This window comes from Schistocerca gregaria, chromosome 8 (genome assembly GCF_023897955.1).
Source record: "Schistocerca gregaria isolate iqSchGreg1 chromosome 8, iqSchGreg1.2, whole genome shotgun sequence".
Lineage (NCBI taxonomy): Eukaryota > Metazoa > Arthropoda > Insecta > Orthoptera > Acrididae > Schistocerca > Schistocerca gregaria.
In genome coordinates this window covers 265,869,736-265,886,499 of record NC_064927.1, presented here as the reverse complement: position 1 = coordinate 265,886,499, position 16,764 = coordinate 265,869,736, and the positions used below count along the sequence as shown (strand labels likewise).

The window sequence follows — 16,764 nt, the reverse complement described above, 5'->3', positions numbered from 1 at the left end:
AGCATTTGTAGTATGGTACGACAGTGGATCTGTGGTGATATACACACAAAATATTACAACATATCCTCTTGCACCTCCCCCCATGAACCATGGACCTTGCCGTTGGTGGGGAGGCTTGCGTGCCTCAGCGATACAGATAGCCGTACCGTAGGTGCAACCACAACGGAGGGGTATCTGTTGAGAGGCCAGACAAACGTGTGGTTCCTGAAGAGGGGCAGCAGCCTTTTCAGTAGTTGCAGGGGCAACAGTCTGGGTGATTGACTGATCTGGCCTTGTAACAATAACCAAAACGGCCTTACTGTGCTGGTACTGCAAACGGCTGAAAGCAAGGGGAAACTACGGCCGTAATTTTTCCCGAGGGCATGCAGCTTTACTGTATGATTAAATGATGATGGCGTCCTCTTGGGTAAAATATTCCGGAGGTAAAATAGTCCCCCATTCGGATCTCCGGGCGGAGACTACTCAAGAGGATGTCGTTATCAGGAGAAAGAAAACTGGCGTTCTACGGATCGGAGCGTGGAATGCCAGATCCCTTAATCGGGCAGGTAGGTTAGAAAATTTAAAAAGGGAAATGGATAGGTTAAAGTTAGATATAGTGGGAATTAGTGAAGTTTGGTGGCAGGAGGAACAAGACTTCTGGTCAGGTGACTACAGGATTATAAACACAAAATCAAATAGGTGTAATACAGTAGTAGGTTTAATAATGAGTAGGAAAATAGGAATGCGGGTAAGCTACTACAAACAGCATAGTGGACGCATTATTGTGGCCAAGATACACTCCTGGAAATGGAAAAAAGAACACATTGACACCGGTGTGTCAGACCCACCATACTAGCTCCGGACACTGCGAGAGGGCTGTACAAGCAATGATCACACGCACGGCACAGCGGACACACCAGGAACCGTGGTGTTGGCTGTCGAATGGCGCTAGCTGCGCAGCATTTGTGCACCGCCGCCGTCAGTGTCAGCCAGTTTGCCGTGGCATACGGAGCTCCATCGCAGTCTTTAACACTGGTAGCATGCCGCGACAGCGTGGACGTGAACCGTATGTGCAGTTGACGGACTTTTAGCGAGGGCGTATAGCGGGCATGCGGGAGGCCGGGTGGACGTACCGCCGAATTGCTTAATACGTGGGGCGTGAGGTCTCCACAGTACATCGATGTTGTCGCCAGTGGTCGGCGGAAGGTGCACGTGCCCGTCGACCTGGGACCGGACCGCAGCGACGCACGGATGCACGCCAAGACCGTAGGATCCTACGCAGTGCCGTAGGGGACCGCACCGCCACTTCCCAGCAAATTAGGGACACTGTTGCTCCTGGGGTATCGGCGAGGATCATTCGCAACCGTCTCCATGAAGCTGGGTTACGGTCCCGCACACCGTTAGGCCGTCTTCCGCTCTCGCCCCAACATCGTGCAGCCCGCCTCCAGTGGTGTCGCGACAGGCGTGAATGGAGGGACGAATGGAGACGTGTCGTCTTCAGCGATGAGAGTCGCTTCTGCCTTGGTGCCAATGATGGTCGTATTCGTGTTTGGCGCCGTGCAGGTGAGCGCCACAATCAGGACTGCATACGACCGAGTCACACAGGGCCAACACCCGGCATCATGGTGTGGGGAGCGATCTCCTACACTGGCCGTACACCTCTGGTGATCGTCGAGGGAACACTGAATAGTGCACGGTACATCCAAACCGTCATCGAACCCATCGTTCTACCATTCCTAGACCGGCAAGGGAACTTGCTGTTCCAACAGCACAATGCACGTCCGCATGTATCCCGTGCCACCCAACGTGCTCTTGAAGGTGTAAGTCAACTACCCTGGCCAGCAAGATCTCCGGATCTGTCCCCCATTGAGCATGTTTGGGACTGGATGAAGCGTCGTCTCACGCGGTCTGCACGTCCAGCACGAACGCTGGTCCAACTGAGGCGCCATGTGGAAATGGCATGGCAAGCCGTTCCACGGGACTACATCCAGCATCTCTACGATCGTCTCCATGGGAGAATAGCAGCCTGCACTGCTGCGAAAGGTGGATATACACTGTACTAGTGCCGACATTGTGCATGCTCTGTTGCCTGTGTCTATGTGCCTGTGGCTCTGTCAGTGTGATCATGTGATGTATCTGACCCCAGGAATGTGTCAATAAAGTTTCCCCTTCCTGGGACAATGAATTCACGGAGTTCTTATTTTAATTTCCAGGAGTGTAGATACGAAGCCCGCACCTATGGCTAAAAAATGGCTCTAAGCACTATGCGACTTAACATCTGTGGTCATTAGTCGCCTAGAACGTAGAACTAATTAAACCTAACTAACCTAAGGACATCACACACATCCATGCCCGAGGCAGGATTCGAACCTGCGATCGCAGCAGTCACGCGGTTCCGGACTGAGCGCCTAGAACCGCGAGACCACCGCGGCCGGCCCCACACCTACTACAGTAGTACAAGTTTATATGCCAACTAGCTCACCAGATGACGAAGAAATGTATGATCAAATAAAAGAAATTATTCAGATAGTGAAGGGTGACGAAAATTTAATAGTCATGGGTGACTGGAATTCGGTAGTAGGAAAAGGGAGAGAAGGAAACGTAGTAGGTGAATATGGATTGGGGGTATGAAATGAAAGAGGAAGTAACCTGGTAGAATTTTGCACAGCGCAAAACTTAATCATAGCTAACACTTGGTTCAAGAATCATAAAAGAAGACTGTATACATGGAAGAAGCCTGGAGATACTGACAAGTTTCAGATAGATTATATAACGGTAATACAGACATTTAGGAAACAGGTTTTAAATTGTAAGACATTTCCAGGGGCAGATGTGGACTCTGACCACAATCTATTGGTTATGACCTGTAGATTAAAACTGAAGAAACTGCAAAAAGGTGGGAATTTGTGGAGATGGGACATGGATAAACTAAAAGAACCAGAGGTTGTACAGAGTTTCAGGGGGAGCATAAGGGAGCAATTGACAGGAATGGGGGACATAAATACAGTAGAAGAAGAATGGGTAGCTTTGAGGGATGAAGTAGTGAAGGCAGCAGAGGATCAAGTAGGTAAAAAGACGAGGGCTAGTAGAAATCCTTGGGTAACAGAAGAAATATTCAATTTAATTGATGAAAGGAGAAAACATAAAAATGTAGTAAATGAAGCAGGCAAAAAGGAATACAAACGTCTCAAAAATGAGATCGACGAATGGAAAACTAGTAGAAGCCGACCTCGGGGAAGATCAGTTTGGATTCCGTAGAAATGTTAGAGCACGTGAGGCAATACTGACCCTACGACTTATCTTAGAAGCTAGATTAAGGAAGGGCAAACCTACGTTTCTAGCATTTGTAGACTTAGAGAAAGCTTTTGACAATGTTGACTGGAATACTCTCTTTCAAATTCTGAAGGTGGGAGGGGTAAAATACAGGGAACGAAAGGTTATTTACAATTTGTACAGAAACCAGATGGCAGTTATAAGAGTCGAGGGACATGAAAGGGAAGCAGTGGTTGGGAACGGAGTGAGACAGGGTTGTAGTCTCTCCCCGATATTATTCAATCTGTATATTGAGCAAGCAGTGAAGGAAACAAAAGAAAAATACGGAGTAGGTATTAAAATCCGTGGAGAAGAAATAAAAACTTTGAAGTTCGCCGATGACATCGTAATTCTGTCAGAGACAGCAAAGGACTTGGAAAAGCAGTTGAATGGAATGGATAGTGTCTTGAAAGGAGGATATAAGGTGAACATCAACAAAAGCAAAACGAGGATAATGGAATGTACTCGAATTAAGTCAGGTGATGCTGAGGGAATTAGATTAGGAAATGAGACACTTATAGTAGTAAAGGAGTTTTGCTATTTGGGGAGCAAAATAGCTGATGATGGTCGAAGTAGAGAGGATATAAAATGTAGACTGGCAATGGCAAGGAAAGCGTTTCTGAAGAAGAGAAATTTGTTAACATCGAGTACAGAGTTAAGTGTCAGGAAGTCATTTCTGAAAGTATTTGTATGGAGTGTAGCCATGTATGGAAGTGAAACGTAAACGATAAATAATTTGGACAAGAAGAAAATAGATGCTTTTGAAATGTGGTGCTACAGAAGAATGCTGAAGATTAGATGGGTAGATCACGTAACTAATGAGGAAGTATTGAAGAGGATTGGGGAGAAGAGAAGTTTGTGGCATAACTTGACCAGAAGAAGGGATCGGTTGGTAGGACATGTTCTGAGGCATCAAGGAATCACCAATTTAGTATTGAAGGCCAGCGTGGAGGGTAAAAATCGTAGAGGGAGACCAAGAGATGACTACACTGAGAAGATTCAGAAGGATGTAGGTTGCAGTAGGTACTGGGAGATGAAGAAGCTTGCACAGGATAGAGTAGCATGGAGAGCTGTATCAAACCAGTCTCAGGACTGAAGACAACAACAGATCCTCTTGCAGTCTTAGAATCAGGCATATTTTGAAGTTTCGATTCTTTGATATACAAAGGCTTGGTTGCTTCCTTGTAAACAGTCGAGGTGCTACGAATTCGAAGATAAGTAACAGTACTATAGTTCTTTCCTCGAACAACTCAGTAATTAAACGTCTGGTGAGAAAAAATTGCAGCTAGACTTCTGACTCAGCAAGAAACGTCAACCGAAATTTACGGTAGCAGACGTATCAGGACCAGCTTGCCTGGCTCATTTCAGAATCGATAACGCTTCAGAAGACGTCTCACCTAACAAGCGAGTTATAAGGCTTATCAGCTAAAGAGGTTTTACTCGGCTGCTTCAGCAGTTCTCATCAGTCACTTCAGGGAAGTTGTGAAACGCAACACATGACATTTTATCAAGACTACTCCAGTCCCAACAGCGGCGTTCGCGGCGCACGAGGCGGAGGGTCAATGTGGAGGCTGGCCGTGTGGCATCGCCCGCTCTGCCTGTGAGTGGACATGTGGCTGCTCCTTCAGCAAGGTCCGAGCAGGCACACGGGGGGAGGGGTTTATTAGTTATTGGGAGCTCCAACGTTAGGCGGGTGATGGAGCCCCTTAGGGAAATAGCGGAAAGGTCGGGGAAGAAGGCCAGTGTTCACTCTGTCTGCTTGCCGGGGGGTCTCATCCGAGATGTGGAGGAGGCCCTACCGGCGGCGATAGAGAGCACTGGGTGCACCCGACTGCAAATTGTTGCTCATGTCGGCACCAATGACTCTTGCCGTCTGGGTTCAGAGGTCATCCTCAGTTCGTACAGGCGGTTGGCGGAGTTGGTGAAGGTGGAAAGCCTCGCTCGCGGGGTGGAATCAGAGCTAACTATTTGTAGTATCGTTCCGAGAACCGATCGCGGTCCTCTGGTTTGGAGCCGAGTGGAAGGCTTAAACCAGAGGCTCAGACGATTCTGCGGAGAGCTGGGGTGCAAATTTCTCGACCTCCGCTATCGGGTGGAGAAATGTAGGGTCCCCCTGAATAGGTCAGGCGTGCACTACACGCCGGAAGCGGCTACGAGGGTAGCGGAGTACATGTGGAGTGCACATGGGGTTTTCTTAGGTTATAGAATTCCCTCCCTAGGCCCGACAAGACGCCTCCTGAGACGCGGCAAGGCAGGAGTAGGCAAAATGCAACAAGAAATAACAATATTAATGTGCTAATAGTAAACTGAAGGAGCGTCTATAGAAAGGTCCCAGAACTGCTCTCATTAATAAACGGTCACAACGCCCATATAGTACTAGGAACAGAAAGTTGGCTGAAACCAGACGTAAACAGTAATGAAATCCTAAACTCTGATTGGAATGTATACCGCAGAGATAGGCTGGAAAGTGAAGGGAGAGGCGTGTTTATAGCGATAAGAAGTGCAATAGTATCGAAGGAAATTGACGGAGATTCGAATTGTGAAATGATTTGGGTGAAGGTCACGGTTAAAGCAGGCTCAGACATGGTAATTGGATGTCTCTATAGGCCCCCGGGCTCAGCAGCTGTTGTGGCTCAGCACCTGAAGAACAATTTGGAAAATATTTCGAGTAGATTTCCCCACCATGTTATAGTTCTGGGTGGAGATTTTAATTTGCCGGATGTAGACTGGGAGACTCAAACGTTCATAACGGGTGGCAGGGACAAAGAATCCAGTGAAATATTTTTAAGTGCTTTATCTGAAAACTACCTTGAGCAGTTAAACAGAAAACCGACTCGTGGCGATAATATATTAGACCTTCTGGTGACAAACAGACCCGAACTATTTGAATCAGTTAATGCAGAACAGGGAATCAGCGATCATAAAGCGGTTACTGCGTCGATGATTTCAGCCGTAAATAGAAATATTAAAAAAGGTAGGAAGATTTTTCTGTTTAGCAAAAGTGACAAAAAGCAGATTACAGAGTACCTGACGGCTCAACACAAAAGTTTTGTCTCAAGTGCAGATAGTGTTGAGGATCAGTGGACAAAGTTCAAAACCATGGTACAATATGCGTTAGATGAGTATGTGCCAAGCAAGATCGTAAGAGATGGAAAAGAGCCACCGTGGTACAACAACCGAGTTAGAAAACTGCTGCGGAAGCAAAGGGAACTTCACAGCAAACATAAACATAGCCAAAGCCTTGCAGACAAACAAAAATTACGCGAAGCGAAATGTAGTGTGAGGAGGGCTATGCGAGAGGCTTTCAATGAATTCGAAAGTAAAGTTCTATGTACTGACTTGGCAGAAAATCCTAAGAAATTTTGGTCCTATGTCAAAGCGGTAGGTGGATCAAAACAAAATGTCCAGACACTCTGTGACCAAAATGGTACTGAAACAGAGGATGACAGACTAAAGGCCGAATTACTAAATGTCTTCTTCCAAAGCTGTTTCACAGAGGAAGACTGCACTGTGCTTCCTTCTCTAGATTGTCGCACAGTTGACAAAATGGTAGACATCAAAGTAGACGACAGAGGGATAGAGAAACAATTAAAATCGCTCAAAAGAGGAAAGGCCGCTGGTCCTGATGGGATACCAGTTCGATTTTACACAGAGTACGCGAAGGAACTTGCCCCCCTTCTTGCAGCGGTGTACCGTAGGTCTCTAGAAGAGCGAAGCGTTCCAAAGGATTGGAAAAGGGCACAGGTCATCCCCGTTCTCAAGAAGGGACGTCGAACAGATGTGCAGAACTATAGACCTATATCTCTAACGTCGATCAGTTGTAGAATTTTGGAACACGTATTATGTTCGAGTATAATGTCTTTTCTGGAGACTAGAAATCTACTCTGTAGGAATCAGCATGGGTTTCGAAAAAGACGATCGTGTGAAACCCAGCTGGCGCTATTCGTCCACGAGACTCAGAGGGCCTTAGACACGGGTTCACAGGTAGATGCCGTGTTTCTTGACTTCCGCAAGGCGTTTGACACAGTTCCCCACAGTCGTTTAATGAACAAAGTAAGAGCATACGGACTATCAGCTCAATTGTGTGATTGGATTGAGGAGTTCCTAGATAACAGAACGCAGCACGGCATTCTCAATGGAGAGAAGTCTTCCAAAGTAAGAGTGATTTCAGGTGTGCCGCAGGGGAGTGTCATAGGACCGTTGCTATTCACAATATACATAAATGACCTGGTGGATGACATCGGAAGTTCACTGAGGCTTTTTGCAGATGATGCTGTGGTGTATCGAGAGGTTGCAACAATGGAAAATTGTACTGAAATGCAGGAGGATCTGCAGCGAATTGACGCATGGTGCAGGGAATGGCAATTGAATCTCAATGTAGACAAGTGTAATGTGATGCGAATACATAGAAAGATAGGTCCCTTATCATTTAGCTACAAAATAGCAGGTCAGCAACTGGAAGCAGTTAATTCCATAAATTATCTGGGAGTACGCATTAGGAGTGATTTAAAATGGAATATCATATAAAGTTGATCGTCGGTAAAGCAGATGCCAGACTGAGATTCATTGGAAGAATCCTAAGGAAATGCAATCCGACAACAAAGGAAGTAGGTTACAGTACGCTTGTTCGCCCAATGCTTGAATACTGCTCAGCAGTGTGGGATCCGCACCAGGTAGGGTTGATAGAAGAGATAGAGAAGATCCAACGGAGAGCAGCGCGCTTCGTTACAGGATCATTTAGTAATTGCGAAAGCGTTACGGAGATGATAGATAAACTCCAGTGGAAGACTGCAGGAGAGACGCTCAGTAGCTCGGTACGGGCTTTTGTTAAAGTTTCGAGAACATACCTTCACCGAAGAGTCAAGCAGTATATTGCTCCCTCCTACGCATATCTCGCGAAGAGACCATGAGGATAAAATCAGAGAGATTAGAGCCCACACAGAAGCATACCGACAATCCTTCTTTCCACGTACAATACGAGACTGGAATAGAAGGGAGAACCGATAGAGGTACTCAGGGTACCCTCCGCCACACACCGTCAGGTGGCTTGCGGAGTACGGATGTAGATGTAGATGTAGATGTATTTACACGTCTGCCGAAACTACTACTAAATCGCCACATAATTCGAACCTCAGACAATCCTTGGGCATCCTCTTACAATTGCTCCCACGGGGAATATGTGGTTACATCCGGGCACCAAACGCAAAGTGACGATTTTCTAATAATTTAACAGCTCGTTAGCAGTATCACATCCCTTTTAAGAGCATAGTACAGGATATCCCAGAAAAGCGTATTCGCTGTTTCACAATTCATAACTACAATACTTTTCTCTCGTTTTTCTGGTGTGATGGCTTGAAAAATGGTTGAAGGCAGGCTGAATCTTGAACAAAGAAAGTTCATTCTGAAGTGCGACTAGAAGATTGAGAACGTAAGTGAAGTGCAAAGTCAGTTCAAAATGAAGTTTCAGTGAGATGCACAAACGCGACTCACAAATTCCCGTCTGCCAGATACGTTTGAGGAAGAAGGAACTATCCAAAATACCCATAAGACCCACTTTGGAAGACGGCGACCATCCACCGGCCTCGCAATAGAAAGGGACATCATCGAAAGGTTTCAGCAATCTCCGAGAAAGTGAACGGCAATCAGTTCGTGAGATGGAGTTCCTAAAACGAGCGTCCATCGCATACTGAAGCATGACCAATCGAAAAGTTTTATTCTTTTATTACTCCAGGCTCTGAATGAGGGTGACCATGACTGGACAATGGAATTTTGTGTGTGGTATCAAGTCAGATGTGCACATGACAAACAATTCCCATACATGGTCGTTTGGAGTGATGAAGCCACTTTCATGTTAAATGGTTCACTTAATGGTCACAATTGCACCTGCTGGTCTGCTGAGAATCCCACATTTGACGACTTGACCTTTCTTTTTTGAGCATACAGTGGCTAGTGAAAATTACCTGAGCTTACTACAGGAATACACCATGCCATGCATTGAAGAGATGTTTCGGGATGGATAATGGTATTTCAAGCAGGGTGGAGCACCTCTCCATTACAAACGCGATTTAAGGGCTTAACCTTGATGAGCACCTACTGGACAGGATAGGACGAAGTGGCAAGACTGAGTACTTTCCACACTCACTAGATTTGAAACCTATGGACTTTTTTTCTAAGATAGCATGTGAAGCACAGAGTTTATAGCGACCAGCTACAATAAATTAGTTGAAAGCAGCCACTGAAAACTAATCAGGCAAAATGTCAAGTGCAACGATTAGGAACGTGTTAGATTCCATCGATCAGCATTATCTGCTCTGCTCTGCACGACAATAGTCAACAATTTGAACACTTTCGATAAATGGCTGGTTTCTACATTTGCTCACATTATTTTGAATTTTTTAATAAATGTTAGTATTATAGTAATAAAAAAAGTGCACGTGTTTTTGGGACTTCCTGTAAATGGCATCTGGTATGTCTCAAGCCCCCAACTAAGTAATAGCACAAGCACCATCTACTCCAGAACAAATGATGCCAAGATTGCTTCTACCAACACCTGACAAACAACTATGCAAAAGAAAACACGATAAATACATTCAAACCTGTTTTAAATATGCGCACATCTTGGGCAATGCACACTTAGAACAGGGAGGTTGTGAAGCAGACTAAGTGTTGACAAACAATAATTGTGTTCAAATGAATTCGAGATTTCCCAATATGCCACAGAGCTCAACACAGTATCTACTGCTGCTCGAATTATCACGTAACATTTGTCTCACAGGGCACAATTGCAACTAATCGTCTCAAATTAAAAAATTGCCACAAGAACAAACTGTAGAGCTGCTTGAAATATGAGTTTCGTAAAACACGGTGGAAATGGCAATAAAGCCTACCATTGTACAAACTCCTATTGTATCTGAATTGATTTACAGTAAGAGTTCTCATGCAGTATTGATGGTTGTTATACATAAACATTTCTTGTGATTTTTTTACGTAAAGCTAACAAAGTCGAAATTATTGTCCATCAAAAACAGTACTCGACTCTGAATCTAATACAATGTTTTGTTTGATTAGTAGTATCTAACCTGCTTTAAAACAAGATGATAACATTCAGACGAAACAATGGAAAAATAAATTGGGAATTGAGTGCCTAATAAAAAATAGTAAATCATATTAGAGCTGCTATTGCAACTGTGGGAATAAATAACATTGGCAAGACACATTGCAGATATAGCACCGACAGACATCACTGACCGAAGACAGACATCACTAGACCGAAGACTGAACTGAAGCTTGGAATTTAGGTTTATTGTGACTGTGATCATTTATTTATTAGTGGCTGTGTTTTCATATGATCTTACTCATCCAGGCAGCTTTGCATTGTAACTTCCCTACGACAAATAAAGCCTATGTTCGTCTGTGAAAATGTACTCGACAGGCAACCTGAGCTATCCTTAATCGGAATCTAACCTGCATAACACTGTGTATGAGTGGCAGTTTCACTGTCATTTAAGCGCTCGTTACATGAAAAACTTAAAACTAGTGTTTAGATAAGCTGTCTGACTGCGTATTTGAATATGAATAACTACAGGAACAAATGAATATGTAACAATGAACACCTAAGCTATCTGACTACGAATTTGAATAAGAATTTACAAGTGATACAGACTCTGACTTGTGCAACGGAATTTACTGGATTAGAGTACAAGACATGTTGTGATGATGTGTCAGTGTCTCTGTTTTGGCCGTGTATGTAGCCTCAATTGCAAATAGAAACCAATCTTTACATTCAGCCAATAGTTAAGTGTCAGCAGCTTCTGAAGAACGCCAAATTATTTTGGGTGAAACCTAGGTAAAGAATGGTTTATATTTTCAACTGAGGCTGACGTGTTATACGTTTAATTATCACAGTTGCTGACGGGGCTGTACGATGTTAAAAATTCTTAGATGACTACTTTTTCCAAGTAGTTTAAAGCAATTCGCAGCAGCAAGGAGTTTGCTTGGGTTCTGTTAACTATTAAATAACTTGTAAGAAGCGATTTCCCAACAATCGCGAGCCTTAACTCTGTCATTGCGCTTTACGCTACGCTTGCGAATTTTACCTTGAATTCCATCTTCAAGCGTAGTTAAGCCATCTAAATCTCTCCTGGCTATATAAACGAAATCAGGCCTTGAGTGTGGTAAGATCTGCCATCACCGACGTGAGGGCAGCGTGACACCTCTTCTGTCTCCGAGCTCTCGACCAACACTATTGAAATTTTGGTCTCACAGACAGACCTCGTCTCACAACTGTGCTTAGAATCGCGCTCCCATGTTCCGCCCTCAGATTGTTACTGTCGGTATCTGAGTGATTATTTATTTCCAATCCTACACAATGCAAAGAATTGCCTTAAGTAGGCTGTATTGTTTTCGACACTCAATGTAATATTTAGTCAATGTAATGGAGACTTCTGACACACTCCTTGCAGCATGTTAACGTGCGGATTTCGGGATAGGAAGAGGCACCGGCCGTGCATCGGATCCGCCCAGTAGATTACCGACAATGGCCGGCGTGCTGCCCAACCTGGATGTGCTTTTAGGCAGTTTGTCACATCCCACTAAGTGAATGCCAGATTGGTACCCAAGTCTCGCCACAGTTAGACGATTCGCAATCTTTTAAAAAACTTTCACTCACTTCGCATGAATTACACTAAACACAGGCAGTTGGAGTACATATATTCCATCTCTATGGGTAACGGTATGGCGGACAAGAAGGGCATCTGACCACCCCTTAAATTAAACATTCCAAATCCCTTAATAACCACGTGGAACAAAGACACAAGAAAAGAAGAAGTAGTTTACATATGAGCTGCACTCTGTGAGGTACTATAGTATGTGTTTCACGGTTACATTTATGATTAAAATCCATAACATTAAAAACGCTATGACACATCATGGCGATAGTACCAACAAAAGTCTACTGACGGTGCAGTAATCGGAAGCTAGAGAAAAGCCTGTGACAGCACTTACCCAAGCAGTTGAAGTCACAATCAAGTACAGCACTAGTCAACAATCAGAACGAATGACTAAAATGAGGACGCTACAATTATATTCACGTGAAATCAGAAATCAGTATGTGATGTTCCTCACTTGTTCCTTTGGAGACGCCATACTGAAGTTAATCATATTTTGTTGTTTCTGAATTGTAACTTGTGTGTTAAGACCATATGGTGCTTCAACACAGTGGCGCATTGAAGATTTATCATGTCAGTCTCGGTATTTGTTATTACAATTAAATATCAGTTAATGACACATTCGCGATAAAAGTTTTAGGAGATACTAAGATGAAGGTTAATAATGCTCATAGCTATACATCTTCACCATGGTCCTGTAGTTAAAAATGTGCAGTTATGGAGTCGAAGGCAGTAGTTTCGCGTTCTGCTACATGCTAACTTTTTTTTCTTCACATTTTCAACAGGACTCATTCTTATTCAAGTAACATAAGTATGCTCTGCAATATTTGATGCCATTTACACATAAGAGTACGCTCTCTTAGAAATGATTTTCTTTGGCTTTCTGACTTAAGTCCGATAAAAAAACAAAAGATGAAATTTCTGCGAGCGGCAAAGACATTTGTGTTCTTGCTTGTCACAAATATTAGAATACAGTTTAAACTGCTGCAAGTGAACTGAGCAGCAATGAAATTTATGTTTCTGTTTGTCACAATTATTTGGCCTCGTCGCGATTTCTGATGGTGCGGTTAGGCAACAAGCTAAGAGTACAGCTTAAATTACTGCGAGTGAAACGACCATTACTTTGGTTGTTTAAGCTGACTGGAGTCATTGTTATATATGTATCGTTTGGCATAAACACTAGGTCACGTATGATATATTGGACAGTTAAATTACTCCATTTGAGGAGCTAAGCAAACAAGTAAATCAAGTTTTATGCACATTAGTTATTAAATGGAGATAAAACATATAGTAAAATGAACAGCATTCAATCTGATGTTTTGTAGCTAACTTTAACGTTCACCAGCTATTAATCTTAATGTACAATTTATTATTCCTCTTATTGGCTCCTCTCACAACCTATTTTTACAAGAGTCACAAACCGAAGAAATTCATTCCTGAGAGAGCACACACTTATATGTACATAACATCGAATATTGCATAACATACGTCTGTTACTTGAATAAAGAAGTCCGATAGTCTTTTACAAATGTGAAAATGAAAAAAAAACTGTTAGCATGTAGCAAGGTGCAAACCTACTTCATTCGGTTTCGCAACTCAACAGCCATAGCCACAAGACCACAGTGAACACTCTGTGTATTATTATTGTCATCTCAGGACCTTCTAAAGGCTTTTACCGCTGGTGTGTCGTTAACTGACTTTTAATTATAAGAAGTCATACCAAGAATGTCATATCTGTGATAAATCTTTAATGCACCGTCGCCTTGAAACTGTGGTAAGACACAAGTTATAAAACATGAACAACGAAATACGACGAAATGCAATGTGACATAGCTTTCCCCCTAAGGCCGAACAAGAACTTAAATTCATAAAGCTTCTCATACGTAACATACTAATTGTAAATCACTATCAATGTATTACGAAATAATATAGACATGTTGTAATATCTTACTATCGACGCCAAATACGCGATACAGCGATACAACAGAAACCAGGCTTGATATAAAAATTGCGTCTTTGACAATCAGGGATGTTTAGATTTTTTTTTTTTTTTTGTAATTGTCTTCCTTTTCTTTCTGATTGCCGTATATGGTAGATGCAAGTATTACTTAGTTTGTTGCTATTCGAAATAATAACCACTGTTTGAGTCAAAACTGCTTTTATTCCAGTCTTGATTATACCAACGTTCCTTCCCTGATAAACACAATACGAAAATATAATATTCGGTCGTTCAAACTGAGTTGGAGACGTACTTCTGATAACGCAAAGGTCAGGCGCCTTCAGCAATTTATCGTTGTTTCCTATTGTTTAAACTGAACTGAACTTTCTAGCGAAGCCCGATCGATAACCTTGCTGGCAAAGTATGTATGGTAATGTTAGTTAACTCATGCGGTCAAGTGCCACTGCGAAAACTGCTGACTAACAGTGCACTTTGGCCTGTGCTACCTAGAACCGATAAAATTTAATAAAAGACAACAACTTAGGTTAAAGGGTCTCAGGAAAGGGCAAAAATGGCTTCAGTTCCAAAGGGTGTACGACGAACACAGGAATAAGGTGAGCATCGCAACATCAATATTGTAGTTGTAAACGGTCGTGGCTGTTTTGGGAAACAACCAGAATTCCAAGCGCTAATAGAAAGAGCACTGAAGCTCAAATCGTAATAGATATCGAAACCTGGCTAAAGCCGGCAATAAGTTCATGCGGAATTCTTCAGAGGACCTAACGGTGTTCAGAAAGTATAGATTAAGTACAGTTGATAGCGGCGTCTTTGTTGCTGTTGGAAGTAGTTTATCTTGTAACGAAATTGAAGTAGCTAGTTCCTGAGACGTAATATGGATAGAAGCTGTGCTTAACAACCGGAATGAACTAATAACTGGTTTCTTTACCGACCGACTGACTTTGATGATTTAGTTGCTGAACATTTCAAAGAAAGTCTGCAGGTTTTCGTGGCCATTGTAACTGAAATTAAGGTCTTCTGGGTTGTTAGACCGTGTCGTATTTCTACAAACACTCGACGTTTCGACCCCTCTGCTGGGACCTCGTGGTGTGCATTGTAGACTGCCCAACTACAGTGGACATTACAAGATCCTCAAGAAGATCCCAGCAGAGGGGTCGAAAAGTCGATTGTTTGAAGAAATATGACACGGTCTAACAACCCCGAAGATTTTAACTTCAGTTCAAAGAAAACACGAGTCTCGTCACAAATAGGTACTCCGCCCATACAATTATAGGTGGTGGTGGCTTCTGTCTACCCTTGACATGTTGGCGAAAATGTTTATTCAGAGTTGGTGATAGATATAAAACATCGTCAGAAATTGTACTAGATGGTTTCTCCGAAAATTATTTTGAGCAATTAGGTCAGGAACCCACTCGAAGTGTAAATGGTTGCGAAAACATACTTGACCCATTAGCAACAAATAATCCTGAGCAAATAGGGAGCATCATGATGGATACATGGATTGGTGACCAAAGGTCGTTGTGGCGAGACCGACCATCACAACATCCAATTCCACTAAAAGAATATGCAAAATAATATCTACTTAAAAAAGCAGATAAAAATTCTCTTGACGCATTCCTAAACAGTCTCCACTCCTTTCCAAGTAATCATGTAAGTGTAGACGAGATGTGGCTTAAATTAAAGCAGTAATGTCCCAGGTAATTCAGCCATATATACCGAATAAACTAATAAGACGGTACAGATCCTCCATGGTACACCAAACGGGTCAGAACGTTGTTGCAGAAGCAACGATAAAACGATATCAAATTTAAAAGAATACAAAATCTCGAAAGTTGGCAATGTTTTACTGAAGCTGGAAATTAAATGCGGACTTCAATGCGAGATGCTTTTAATAGCCTCCACAATGAAACTCTGTCTCGGAATCTGGCATAAAATCCGAAGAGATTCTGGTTGTATGTAAAGTACACCAGCGGTAGGACACAATCAATACCTACACTGCACGATAACCACGTAATATTGCCGGTGACAGCGCCATTAATTCCAGGATCAAAATTGAGAATAAATGGCAAAACGAGTAACTTAGAAGTAGATATCCTCGGTGTAGTGAACCAGTATAAAGCACTTAATAAAGGCAACGCAATAGCCTCATGCTTAGCATGCACATGCAAACGCTCACTCGACGAAAGATCTGTACCAAAAGACTGGAAAGTTTCAGAGGTCACATCAATACTCAAGGAGAGATATAGAAGTAATCCGCGAAATTCCAGACCCATATAACTAACATCGATTTGAAGTAGAATTTTGGAACATATACTGTGTTCGACCCTCACGAATTACCTCAAAGGCTACGATCTATTGACACACAGTCACTACGGATTCAGAAAATAACTTCTTGTAAAACACAGATAGCTCCTAATTCGTACGAAGTGATGAGTGCTATCGACAAGGAATCTTGATTCCATATTTCTAGATTTCCATAAGGTTTTTGACGCCGTTCCTCACAAGAGACTTGTAATAAAATTGCGTGCCGATAGAGCATCGCTTCAGATGTGCGACTGGATTTGCGATTTCCTGTCAGAAAGGTTACAACACTTAGCAATCTATGGAAACCATCGACTAAAACAGAAGTGATATCCAACGTTTCCCAATAAAGCATTATAGGCCCTCCGCTGTTCTTAATCTACATTCACGATTTAGCAGCTGTCTAAAAAAAAATAATAATACTGGCTCTGAGCACTATGGGACTTAACATCTATGGTAATCATGTCCCCTAGAACTTAGAACTACTTGAACCTAACTAAGCTAATGACATCACACAACACCCAGTCATCACGAGGCAGAGGAAATCCC

The 16,764-nt window shown here is 42.9% G+C and overlaps 1 long non-coding RNA gene across 1 annotated transcript in view; it reads left to right on the top strand.

The window, feature by feature from the left end:
* Nucleotides 1-16,764, top strand: part of LOC126284378 (uncharacterized) — a 248,437-nt gene that overhangs the window by 81,401 nt on the left and 150,272 nt on the right. The gene's annotated exons all lie outside the window — the stretch shown is intronic.